The sequence below is a fragment of the Camelina sativa genome, chromosome 4, assembly GCF_030686135.1.
Source record: "Camelina sativa cultivar CO46 ecotype springtype chromosome 4, ASM3068613v1".
NCBI classification, from domain to species: Eukaryota; Viridiplantae; Streptophyta; class Magnoliopsida; order Brassicales; family Brassicaceae; genus Camelina; species Camelina sativa.
Genome location: NC_141883.1, coordinates 17,120,440 through 17,132,344, shown reverse-complemented (window position 1 = coordinate 17,132,344; position 11,905 = coordinate 17,120,440).

Genomic DNA, 11,905 nt, shown 5'->3' with positions numbered 1-11,905 from the left:
AATAACAAAAAGAAAATGAATAAAAAGAACAATACCGAAATAAACAATTTTTGAGGAATAAAATGAAAAGATGTAGAAAAAGAACAAAATAATAACTGGTGACCAAACAATAACTATATTTTTATAAATATATTAAATATTAAATAAATGAATTAAGAAAAAATACTAATACTACTTCAAATGTATATAAATAAATTTTACATTTGGTTTAAAAATAAAATTTCAGAATTAAATTTTAGATACATCATATTAAATACTGATAGTTAATATTAACCTACAATAAAATTATAAAAATTATTTAAAATATTCTTTAGTTTTTATTTATGATATAAACATCTTTTAAATAATTTTACTATTCATAAAATTTCCAAATAAAGCCTTTAGATTAATTTAACATGAAATATTGTATCAAAAATACTTTTCTGCCAATATACTGTGAAAATATGAATATTATTGTATTATAAGATTGAAATATAATTAATAAGAATAATTTTTATTTGTTCTAAATTAAAAACGAATTTTAATGTTTGTTCTTTTATTTGTTCCTCATCAATTTTGGGGTGGAACATTTTTGTTCTATTGTTCCTCATTTTATGAGGAATGTGGAGGAATGATGAGGAAATAATGTTTCTTGTAAATGGTAAAATTTTTGAAGAATGAAGAAGTATATCAGATTTATCCTCATTCTTTTCCTAAATTATGGTTACCAATTGGAGCTTTAATGTTTTAGACTTGTTGAAGAAGCCTTGCAGTTTAAGCATAATGTACATTTTTTTTTAAGTATTTGAATTGTAAATTTCTTTATTGTTTAGACTATTTTAAAAAAATTTGTTTTCAATACAAAACTAACTTCATTTTGTAATTCTTTGTAGATCCATGCATTAATTTAAATGTACATAATTTGTATTGCATATTGTAAATTTTAAACATTATATTGAATTGATTGATGAGGTTGTTTTATATTTTAGTTTTAGCATTGACAAATCTTTAGATAATGCTTGCATCTGTTTAATTGTTATAATCAGTTTTTTCTACCATATGTTAGGTTTAATGACATAAATCAAGTCATTTTATTTGAACGCAGCCGATTTTGTTTTAAACTTTTTATCCAGAGATGAAAAAATAGATTTGTTTAGTTTGATTATCACTGAAGGCTTAAAATTGTAGAGGCAAATGTTATTTTAAGATTTATTATCTTTATTAATTGTGAGAATTTTATTAACAATGTATTTGTATCAAGATTTCTTTTTTGATGATGGTGTTTTTTGAGTAAATAAGAAATTCATATTCTTTCCAATTATGGAATTTCACTTGATCATTTGCAAAGGTTAATTTTTGTAGCAAATAAAAGCAACATATAAGAAAACAACAAGATGTATGTTATTTGTCACAAAGATTTTGCTATTAAACCAATTTTCTTAGAATTATCATGCGGTTATGTGTATAGTGATGTCTTATTAGATGGTTTGAAATAAATCATGTGTCTACATTACCATTTAGAGTTACATTCTTATTTAATTAGAGAAGTATGTTTAAATATTTATAATTCTAGAATATCTTAGAAATTGTATCATACAATTTATAGTCTTACGTATAGTTACAATAAACTTCAGTATATATGAATATATTGAATTCATATACTTTAATCATAAAATTAAGTAATAACTCATTAATTAAAACAATAAAAATTATGGGAGGAACTTGTGTGTGTATTGTTCAATGTTCACCATGCGTATGTGGTTGTGGTTATGCAAATATGCATAAACAAATAAGCCTAGTTAATTTTTTTTTAAGGTGTGATGGGATCGGTATCAGCCGACTGTTAACAGATTTCTTAGCGTCGTCGTCGTCTAGCGTTTACCCTCAGCGGCGGATTTTATGGATTACTAGGGGACTATCCGGGTTACGCCCGGTAAAAAATCTACCGACGTATTATATCTACATTTCACAAAAAAAATGTAGAGGATTCCTAAACTTCGAATGCTTAGAAGATTTTTTGTTTTTTTTTTCCATTTTGCTGAGGTAGATATTTTATAGTTATTTTGTAGTCACAATATAGCATCTATAATTTATTTTGCTCATGACAAAAAAGGAAAGTTGTGTCCATAAAAGTCTTAAAAAACATTAGCAATGCCTTATGCTTTCTAGATCTTTTGGTCATCATCATCAAACACTGAACTAAAGGTATATCAGAAGACACCTTGAAGTTGTTCATGCCAGCACCCTTTTCACTAACTGTATTTTTTTCAGAATCATATTCTACATCCTTCAACCCTCTATATGTATATCAAAAAAAAATATGATACGGTATATATCAACCCAATTATATGTCAAAGTATCACCTACCTGGACATCAAAATATGCCCAACTATCGCAACCTCTGCGAACTATGAGAATTTTTTTCATGGTACGATATAACTTTTGGATCTCTACCATGGCCGACTTGTAAATGAATTTCTTTTGCTTGTAAAACATTTGATGGGTTCAAAAGTAGATTATGGAAGGAACGAAAAATCAGTTGTTAGAGTGAAAAAATGTAAATCATCCATGTAAACTATAATCATAAAAGACATGAAAAAAATATCTCTTACCCAAATTTAGTCCTTGATTACAAAAGTCGATTGATGTGCATTCCCATTACATGATCATTGCCCTCATCGAGAACAGAATTCATCAAAGAGACATGTAACTTAACCATCAGTCCCATCACTATATATTTTCTGATTTAGTTGAATATGTCAAATAAAAAAAGGAAAAAACTTGACAACATGTTTAAAACATATGACTATATTAGCTTCTGATTCTTATATATGTCATCTGACCGAGCTTTGTGACATTCCCTTGTTGTACTTTGAGGAAAACATATACGAAGCCGAACTAACTTGTCACCAAGAAATTATTCATGTGCCAACCACTCGAACGATCTTCAACCTCATCCTTTGAATTAGCATTTTATTCACTTGTATGGCTATATTTGTGATGTTATCTTTGTTGTTGTCATTCCCTCTTGTTGGGTTTCTGAAAAAATTGTTTTGTGTGTCATCAGACGTTAATGCTCTCACGAAAAGAAAAGACCTCTAAGGTCGGCCGATGTATGCTTAAACGTTTTCAGTTTCAGTTTTTAGTTTCACAAGTCACCGAATGGTAAGAAAAAGTTGAAGAGTATTACCAAAAATATAAGTTGAAATCATGTGATGAGTTAACTTTTCTGATATATTGTGTTTGATTTCAAAAAGAAAGATACTTCAAGTGAGTAGGTAAATAGTCATGGCATTAAAACGACAAACAAAAGTTTATTTAAACACTCATAGCCCTTATAAAACAACAATCACATTTGCTGGACATAATTTTCTAGCTAAAGAACACGCTTAGAAAATATTACGTACAACACGTTGATCTGTAGCCATCTAGCACTTTAAACTTTGTAATGTGGCCCATGTTTGCGATGTTTATCAAGTATGGCTTGAAACTTGTACCCAGAAAGATCATTTCAGGATTTCGAGTGAGTGGATACTTTTTCTCTTTGCATTAACCATGGTCTGAAAAAATAAAGAAGTTAATTAGAAGTGTTAGGAAAGCGAGGGTCAAATCTATAATCTTAATCACCTTGGTTAGACCCTGCTTGACTTGACCAATTCAAAGAAGATTTGAATATACCTTCGAGGCAATAATTAGTAGGAGTTGTATGCATGTTTTGCTTTTCCATGCTTTTTGAATATTCTCTTCCTGGAGGGTAGCAGCGCTTTCTTTCTTCACTTGATGACCTTGTTTGTATACACGCATACATCAATTTCGTTAGTATAAATACAACTGCAAATAATAGAAAATGGCAAGTTGTACACCGTAATATGAGATTACCTAGAAAAAATTCAGAATAATATGTGGATGGGAGAATTAAGAAAGATTGACCCGATCGAGTTGAATGGATCAGTAGCAAACTGAAATATCCTCTTCTAAATCAAATGCCAATCTTTTCATCCCCGACTTAGTTTTCATGGCGCTTAAATATGCACAGAAAATACTACACATAGTCTTCATGGCGCTCTCCCCTTGCCTACTTCCTCTTCTTCAAAGAAAATGCACAGTATACTTGTAAGGAACAAACTTTCAGTACCATACTTTTTTGACTCACCTACACAAAGTGTGACAAAGTCTAATGATAAAGTGGATCAACCGCAAATGCATCTGCTAGAAAGAATTGTTATTGAAATATATTTATTCAAAGTTTCTACAAAAGAGAGAATTCATGATCCAATATTACTATCTACTATTTGAGGTAGTGTTCTTGTATCAAAAACCTTCTGAAGGTCTATTTTTAAAATGCATGTTATATATAATTTAAACTTGCATAATGATTAAGAAAAAAAGGAAAGTGTTAATGAGTCACATGCTTTACTCGTTCAAAAACCAGACTCTATAAATTTCACTCTTCACATGGTCAATGACTTGCAGCTGCAAAAACAGAAGCACTGTAAAAACAAAACAACAAAAAGAACATGGCAGGAAGTGAATTATAGATGCACTAACCAGTGCTTTAGGATCATGCTCATCTTGTCTTTCTCCAGAGCTAGAGTTGTGCGAAGACAACTTAAAAGATTCAGAACCCAGATTCTTTGGATGATATATGATGTTTCATCTTTGGTAACGAATTAGCCAACAAAATAGACTCTATGCAAAAGCGTTTGTACCTGCTCCGTAGCTCTCTGGCCTGCTTCCTCAAGTCTTTTCTTCTAGATAATTTTACTGTTAAGTTTCTCACTCAAATAATCTTCGGTCCATTCTATCCATGTATCTTCTCCGTCTGCTTCCTTAAATTAGTGAAAAGGAGATGAAAGAGTCAAGATTTATAATGTATATAGATGTAATCCATAAAAGAAAGAAAACAAAAGCGAAACTGAGTTCAGAATTAATGATGTAAGTCTCTTACCTGCTTGGCTAGCAACTCATCTTCCGCCTGTAATAGCCAAAAACATTACAAACCTAATCAATTATAATGCATGGGTGTCAGTGTCACATAAAATGGTTTTTTTTAAAATATTTACCTTATCTATTTGGTGTTCCACGTTCAGGAAGCTCTGCTTTAACTGAACTTCAAGGGACTACAGCTCCGGCTAACTCAAACCGTAGACCCACTCCCCATTCAATCTCCTGCGAAAACAAAACCAATATATATATATATATGAAGCAGAAAACGATCAGGAGAGACACACTCACCATCCATTAGTTCAGTGGCAATCGTTGAGAAGAGGAGAGCAAGTGCTGAAGTGCATATATGTATTGTAATTACCAAAGCTTCATGATCTTGTTCTTGTGGCCATTTAAGAGAGCTATATACCAATTGCAAACATAGAAGACGAAGAAGAAGTCATGACTTTTTTTTTTGTCGGATATTACGTTACTTACATGGAGGAATTGGACATGGATATCTCTGATCTCTATCACCTTCTTCGTTCCGCTAGCTTGCTTATCGATTTATTATTTTAGTTTTGCATGAGTATGCCCCTTTCTTCGATCAGTTTCTCTATGTTTTTACACAACAATTGGAAAACCATTGACGGCTCTGGTGGCGACGGAATTTGGAAAACTATTGATGGGCCACTGGTGGCGACGGTTCGTTTTGGTAGAGACAAAATCTAGCCGCCGTTGATCGGATGGACAGTCGGATTGGTAGCATTGAAAAAGAGAGTTAGATTAACTGATGGGGAGATTAAGTGATTCTTTAAAGTGGATTGTTAACTCCAGGGACGATGAATGATAATTAAGCATTATAGTTCGATGATTAAGAAAAATACGAGGAAGAAGAAACGACATGTTTAGGCAATAATAATGTGATTATAGATTTTTTAGAATAGAGTTTTTGTCTTTGCCACGTGGCAATCTAAAAATGAGTTTTAAAAATCTCATGTGGATGGTCTGACGAGCTTCAAATAACCCCTTTTATTAGTAAGTAATGTGGTGTGTAAGCTTGGTTTCTTATCAAATACTTTTTAAAGGTCATCTTCAGGGTTCTATTCTTCCGGAGCGGGGTTTACGTCAAGAGGATCCCTTGTCACCGTATTTGTTTATCTTTTGTATTGAGATTTTGATTGCAAATATTAAGAAGGTTGAACGAGAAGAAAAAATAACAGGTATTACTTTGGCTCGTGATTGTCCGGCTATTTCCTATCTATTGTTTGCGGATGACAGTCTTTTCTTATGTAAAGCTAAGAAGGATGAATGTAAAACTTCTATGCAAATTATCAGGGACTATGGGAAAGCCTCAGGACAAGAGGTGGATTTTGATAAATCTTCTATTATGTTTGGGAAGAAAGTTTCAAATCAGACTAAAGAACTGATAAAACCAATCATTGGTATATCAAAAGAAGGGGGTATGGGCTCTTATCTGGGGATCCCAGAAAGTCTAGAGGGGTCTTGATCCAAGGTTTTTAGTTATGTCAGTGATAGACTTGATGATCGGGTGAATGGTTGGTCTCTCAAATATTTGATGAAAGGGGGGAAAGAAATTCTGATTAAATCAGTTGCTTTGGCACCCCAAATCCATGTTATGTCTTGCTTTAAACTTTCACATGAGTTGACTCTAAACTAACGAGCGCTATATCAAACTTTTGATGGAACTCTAATAATAATGCTATGGGGCTTCACTAGGTCGCATGTGACAAATTGTGTAAAGATTGTATGGTCGTTTTGAAAGACAAGAACAAAAAAGTTTTCCATGGAATAGAGGTAGAGCCATCAGATATTATTGATCAAGCCCTATGTAACAAGTTATTATGGGAATAGGCATTTTCCTTCGCGGAGATTTCGTTTGCTTCTTCTTCAGCTTTGGTTGCCCACGATCAATCGATTCGACTCGCTGCTAGATTGCCTTGCTAGAACCATCAATCGATTCGCTGCTAGATTGATGGTTCTTGGAAAGCTTCAGATGTAAACTCAGGTTTGGGATGGTGGTGCTGTAATAGTGAGAATCAGACCTTATTATTGGGAGAAAAGTGTCTTTGACGGAGTCCTTCCCCCCTTTATTCGGAGCTAGAAGCTTTGTTGTGGGCTATGGAGTGTATTATCTCTGGAGATCTGACTTGCCAGAGTTTGGAGATGGACTGTGCAGAGCTGGTTGCGATGGTGCACTCCTCTGAAGATCGGCCGGCATTCTCCAACCTGCTGGATGATTTTAGTTTGCTCAAGGATTCTTTCCCGCTTTCTCATTGTCCAAGATTCCACGTGCGTCAAATTTGAAGGCGGATTGCCTTGCTAGAACCTCAAAATATCTTACTTCTATAATTTGTTTTATAAACTTATTTCCTCCGGTTTGGTCAATTAAACTTGAAGTATTTTTTTAATTAATGTTTGGTTGGCAAAAAAAATGATATTGTAGAAAAATTTAAAATTATAAATCATGCGTTGTATAGCCATTATTGATATAAAAATTTCTATCCACAAGTCATCTTTTAAATTAACCCATAAATTACATAAATTTTGATATTAGTAGTCAAGATTGTTGAAACTGATTAAATAAAATATGCAAAAATCTTATCAATAATGACTGAGTTATTTTGCAAATAGCACTAAGAGCATACACATTGGTCATTCTGTAAAAATAGGTTCTCCAAAAACATTTTAGATATAATAATATTATTTAATTTAAATTTTGTTTGTTTTTAAAAAATCAACCAATCAGCTTATGACAGGTAGCCAGAAAGAGGTCTCAGAGGGTCTGTAAAAGTCTGGACAGAGACGTTCTATCTCTTTTTTTCCTCAACTTTATATTATTTTTATATTTTTTATTGTTTTGATACTCACCAAAAATGACTGCTGTGTATGCTCTAAGAAGTGCATGATAGACATAAGGAATAGGAAACAATCATCGGGAACCGTGAGTAAGATAGCGCAACACGTCTTTCTAACCTCTTTAAATCGGAAGTGAAACACTGCTTTTACACAATCTGAAATTGTTTTCACGTCGTGCAGACACGTATTTCCTTCTGTTTGTATGAATATCGATAGCAAGATAATCAAAGCTAACATACTTTGCATACCTCTGCTTGCTGTTTAGTGTTTGTATAGTTTGTTTCTCATCCGAAAAAACAATAGTTTTCATAGTATAAATAATAACTATACTGCTCTTTTGTACTTTTTTTTTTTGAAAAAAGCAATCTATGTTTATTCACTACATATAAATCAATGCTTAAAATAGTTATTCTCACGTTCTACTATATTAATTGGGAAGTACAAATATAAAACTAATCTTGTATAAAAAATTACATTCAATTGCCATTAGAAAAACTTAATTAAGATTAATTAATTAAATAAATAGATATTTTCAATTGAAAAAACGAAAATAGGGGAAACATCAAATAAAATAAATTGTAGAAAAGTAAAAAAAAATCTGTTAGAATCAAAACTAATTTATACTTAAAAAAAAACTAACAGATATTTTTTTTTTACATGTTAGTTATAATTTTTTTACTTACTTCACAACTATAGCAAAAATTTCACAAATGTTTAAATAATTTTATTCATTACATGCAAATGTTTTATTGACAGGTTTTCAATAAACATTTTAAAATACAAAAATTATCATATACGCAACAAATTTTTAATCACAACCCATTATAAATAACATAATAACAAGATAAATTATTACAAATTTTCATAAAAAAGTTGAGCCCGCGGTTTTCCGCGGGATAGTAACTAGTTAATTATATTGAAAAAATCCCTTACACAATATAAATGTCTTTGGTGAGTCTGGTAAATGCTGGGATAGGGTGCAGTTCATCAAGGATAAGGCGAAAGAGGTATGTTTAGCACTTTCTATCGAGAGAGGAGGGCATGGGAATTACTCACGGGTGGTGAAACAGATTGCATGGGAACCTCCGCAGGAGGGGTGGGTTAAATACAATACAGATGGGGCCTCCCATGGAAACCCGAGGCCTGCTACAGCGGTTGGAGTGCTACGGGATAGGAAAGGGAGATGGCTTTTTGGTTTCTCCATCAATATTGGCTGTTGCTCGACGACTTTGGCTGAATTGTGGGGAGTCTATTTTGAGCTTTATTTTTCTTGGGCACGACAAATCCCTCGATTGGTGCTCGAAGTGGATTCGGAGGTTATTGTAGGTATCTTTGACAAGGGTATTGCTGATACACACCCATTGTCCCCCTGATACGCTTGTGCCATGACTTTATCTCGAAGGACTAGCTAATCTGTGTTTTTCATGTGTATATGGAAGTGAAATATCTTGCGGAGGGGTTGGCAAACTATGCATTCTCTAGACCGCTTGGTATGCAATTGTTTGATTCTTACTCTGTTTCAATTATTTCTGTTTTAAACGATGATGTGCGAGGAGGGGTCTCGTACCCCCGATATGTCCATTTGTAATTTCATATTTTTCATAAAATAAGAGAGATCTAAGCCTCTCCCATTCACAAAAAAAGAAAAGAAAAAAATAATATATTTTTAGAGATTGTTTTTGACAATTCTAAATTGAATCGTCGTATTAAAGAAAATAGCAATAAGTTAAGGTCCATTGAATGATAATTAGTGTTATTACTGTAAAGTTATTTTCATTAATGTATTCCATGCCCACCATACTGCCATTGCAAACATGGTAGCCCAAGGTGTTCCTTCCGTCCCTGTACTGAAGCTCAAATTCCCAAAGATCCACTCAAGTAACGTCTGGTGAAAGAAAACTTCTCACCTACTGGCTGAGACCAGCCGAGTCAAAACACCAGACATGGCTTGACAGTCGCGTAAAACGTGAAGAGTAGTCTCCTCTCCTCCCTTACAAGCCTGACAAACTCCTGAATCACTCAGGTGACGTCTGCAGCATTCCACATTTGTCATAATCACTCCATGTGCGACCAACCAGAGAAAGACCCTCACCCTCTATGGCACCGCAACCTTCTAAACCCTCTGAAACTAAGAAGTCATATTCGGCCTGGGTATGGACTCCTTGATGAGAGAGTAATGAGCGAACTGAACAGAGAACACTCCATTCGGACTCACTCTCGTCAGGTGACTCTATCTTTCGTGCCAATAAAGGTGTTAACCCCAATGGCTGCAAGACACAGATGTGTCTGTTGTGGGAGCAACAACGTTAAACGTGTCCAGTTCCAACCTACACCATCAATCCAAAAATCCCTCACCCGCAACTCCAGATCCAGTACCAGGACATCCTGAATAACCTCATCAATTACTGGACCTGTCCCCAACCAATGATCTTGCCAAAATTTAATGGAAAGACCATCTCCTAGAATCCAACTCAAACTTGGTAAAACCACCTCTCAAAGCCCCAAATCTATACTCCGCCAAGTTGAAGACCAACTGCTCTTCACTACAATCCAACCACGGGACTGACAAAACCCCACCTTATAGTTACTGCGCACCACTGTACTCCACAGACTATAATCATTTTGCAGGATTCTCCCACCAATCTTAGATATCGTAGCCTTATTCATCGTTTGTGCAGATCTAAAACCCAACCCTCCATCACTCTTTAGTAAACAGAGCTTCTTCCAAGATACTAGGTGTTGTTTCTTCTTCTCTGAACTACCTCCCCATACAAACGTTTGAGAGACCTTGTCCAAAGCATTCATGGTTGATTTAGGCAGCATGATGGAGCTCATAGTATGAACAGGGATAGATCCTAAAACTGTTTTAGTCAAATTAATCAGCCCCGCTAGACTCAAAACACGATCCTTCCAACCAGACAGCCGTGCAAAACTTCTCCAGAACTCCTCGAAAAACCTTAATCTATGCAATTGACGCTTCAGCAAACAAAATAAGATCGTCGACAAAACAAACATGTGATAACTTAGGGCCGCCTCTAGATAGTTATATTGGTTTCCAGGCCTTAGCATCAATAGACTGCTCAATCTGGTGACACAACCTCTCCAAACATAGAACAAATAAGTATGGGGATAGGGGATCCCCCTGCCTAAGCCCCCTCTCCGGCCGAAAAGCTTCTGTCTTCTCTCTATTCCATAAGATATGCATTGAGGGACCTGATACACACCTCATTATCCACTTGATCCAATTCTCTGGAAGACCTGCTGCATACAAGGTATCTTCCAAGAAATCCCATCTAATTCGATCATGCACCAAGTAGATCGGATCTCTTAGCCTCGCACCAAGAAGATCAGTTTTGTTGACTGTTGGAATCACACTAAGTAGTCGGTTTTGTTCACAAAGAACATAAGAGAATCACTCTCACAAAAGAAAAGGTTTTGATAAAAAGTTGGTTATTTATTTCATTCCTCTAACATGAGTTTATAAAGATATAAGAGACTTGGTAAGAAGTCCAAGTATTAATTTTCTTGAAACTAGAAGACAATAAAGATATTAAGTTGAATGAAGATCCAACTCTCGAAATTTTCCCTTTCCAAGGTGACTCTTGAACTCTATTTTCTTCATTACTCTTTGACCACAATATAAAGTGATTATTTTGGGCTTTTTTGGATTTGAATGAGGCTCAAAGTAGGCTGGACTTGATAGACAACATCTCAAATATAATTTTTCATGTTCTCTTTGGCCAAAAGCTCTTATATCGCTTTGACTCCTTGATCCAATTTGCTGATGAAAAAAAACATGGGCTATATCATTTCTTCACCTTGGGTTTAGTAGAAAACACTTTTGGTTACCATACATAATTCTGGAAGCTCCTAAACCAATTGGACCTAAAACTCTTTGAAGTGTAGAACTAGATTGACCTCCTTTGGAAAATGAGGGGTAACCTTGTATTCCCTATGCCAAATCTTCTGTTATCCAACTTGTTAGAAGCATAAGAGATCCATTGACATCCTCCAACTGATTTCATATCGAAATAGTTTTTGAGTTGGTCTGTGTAACACGATCTTTGACTCATACGCGAAACTAGAACTGGGACAGATCCACTGAATTGAAATATTCATA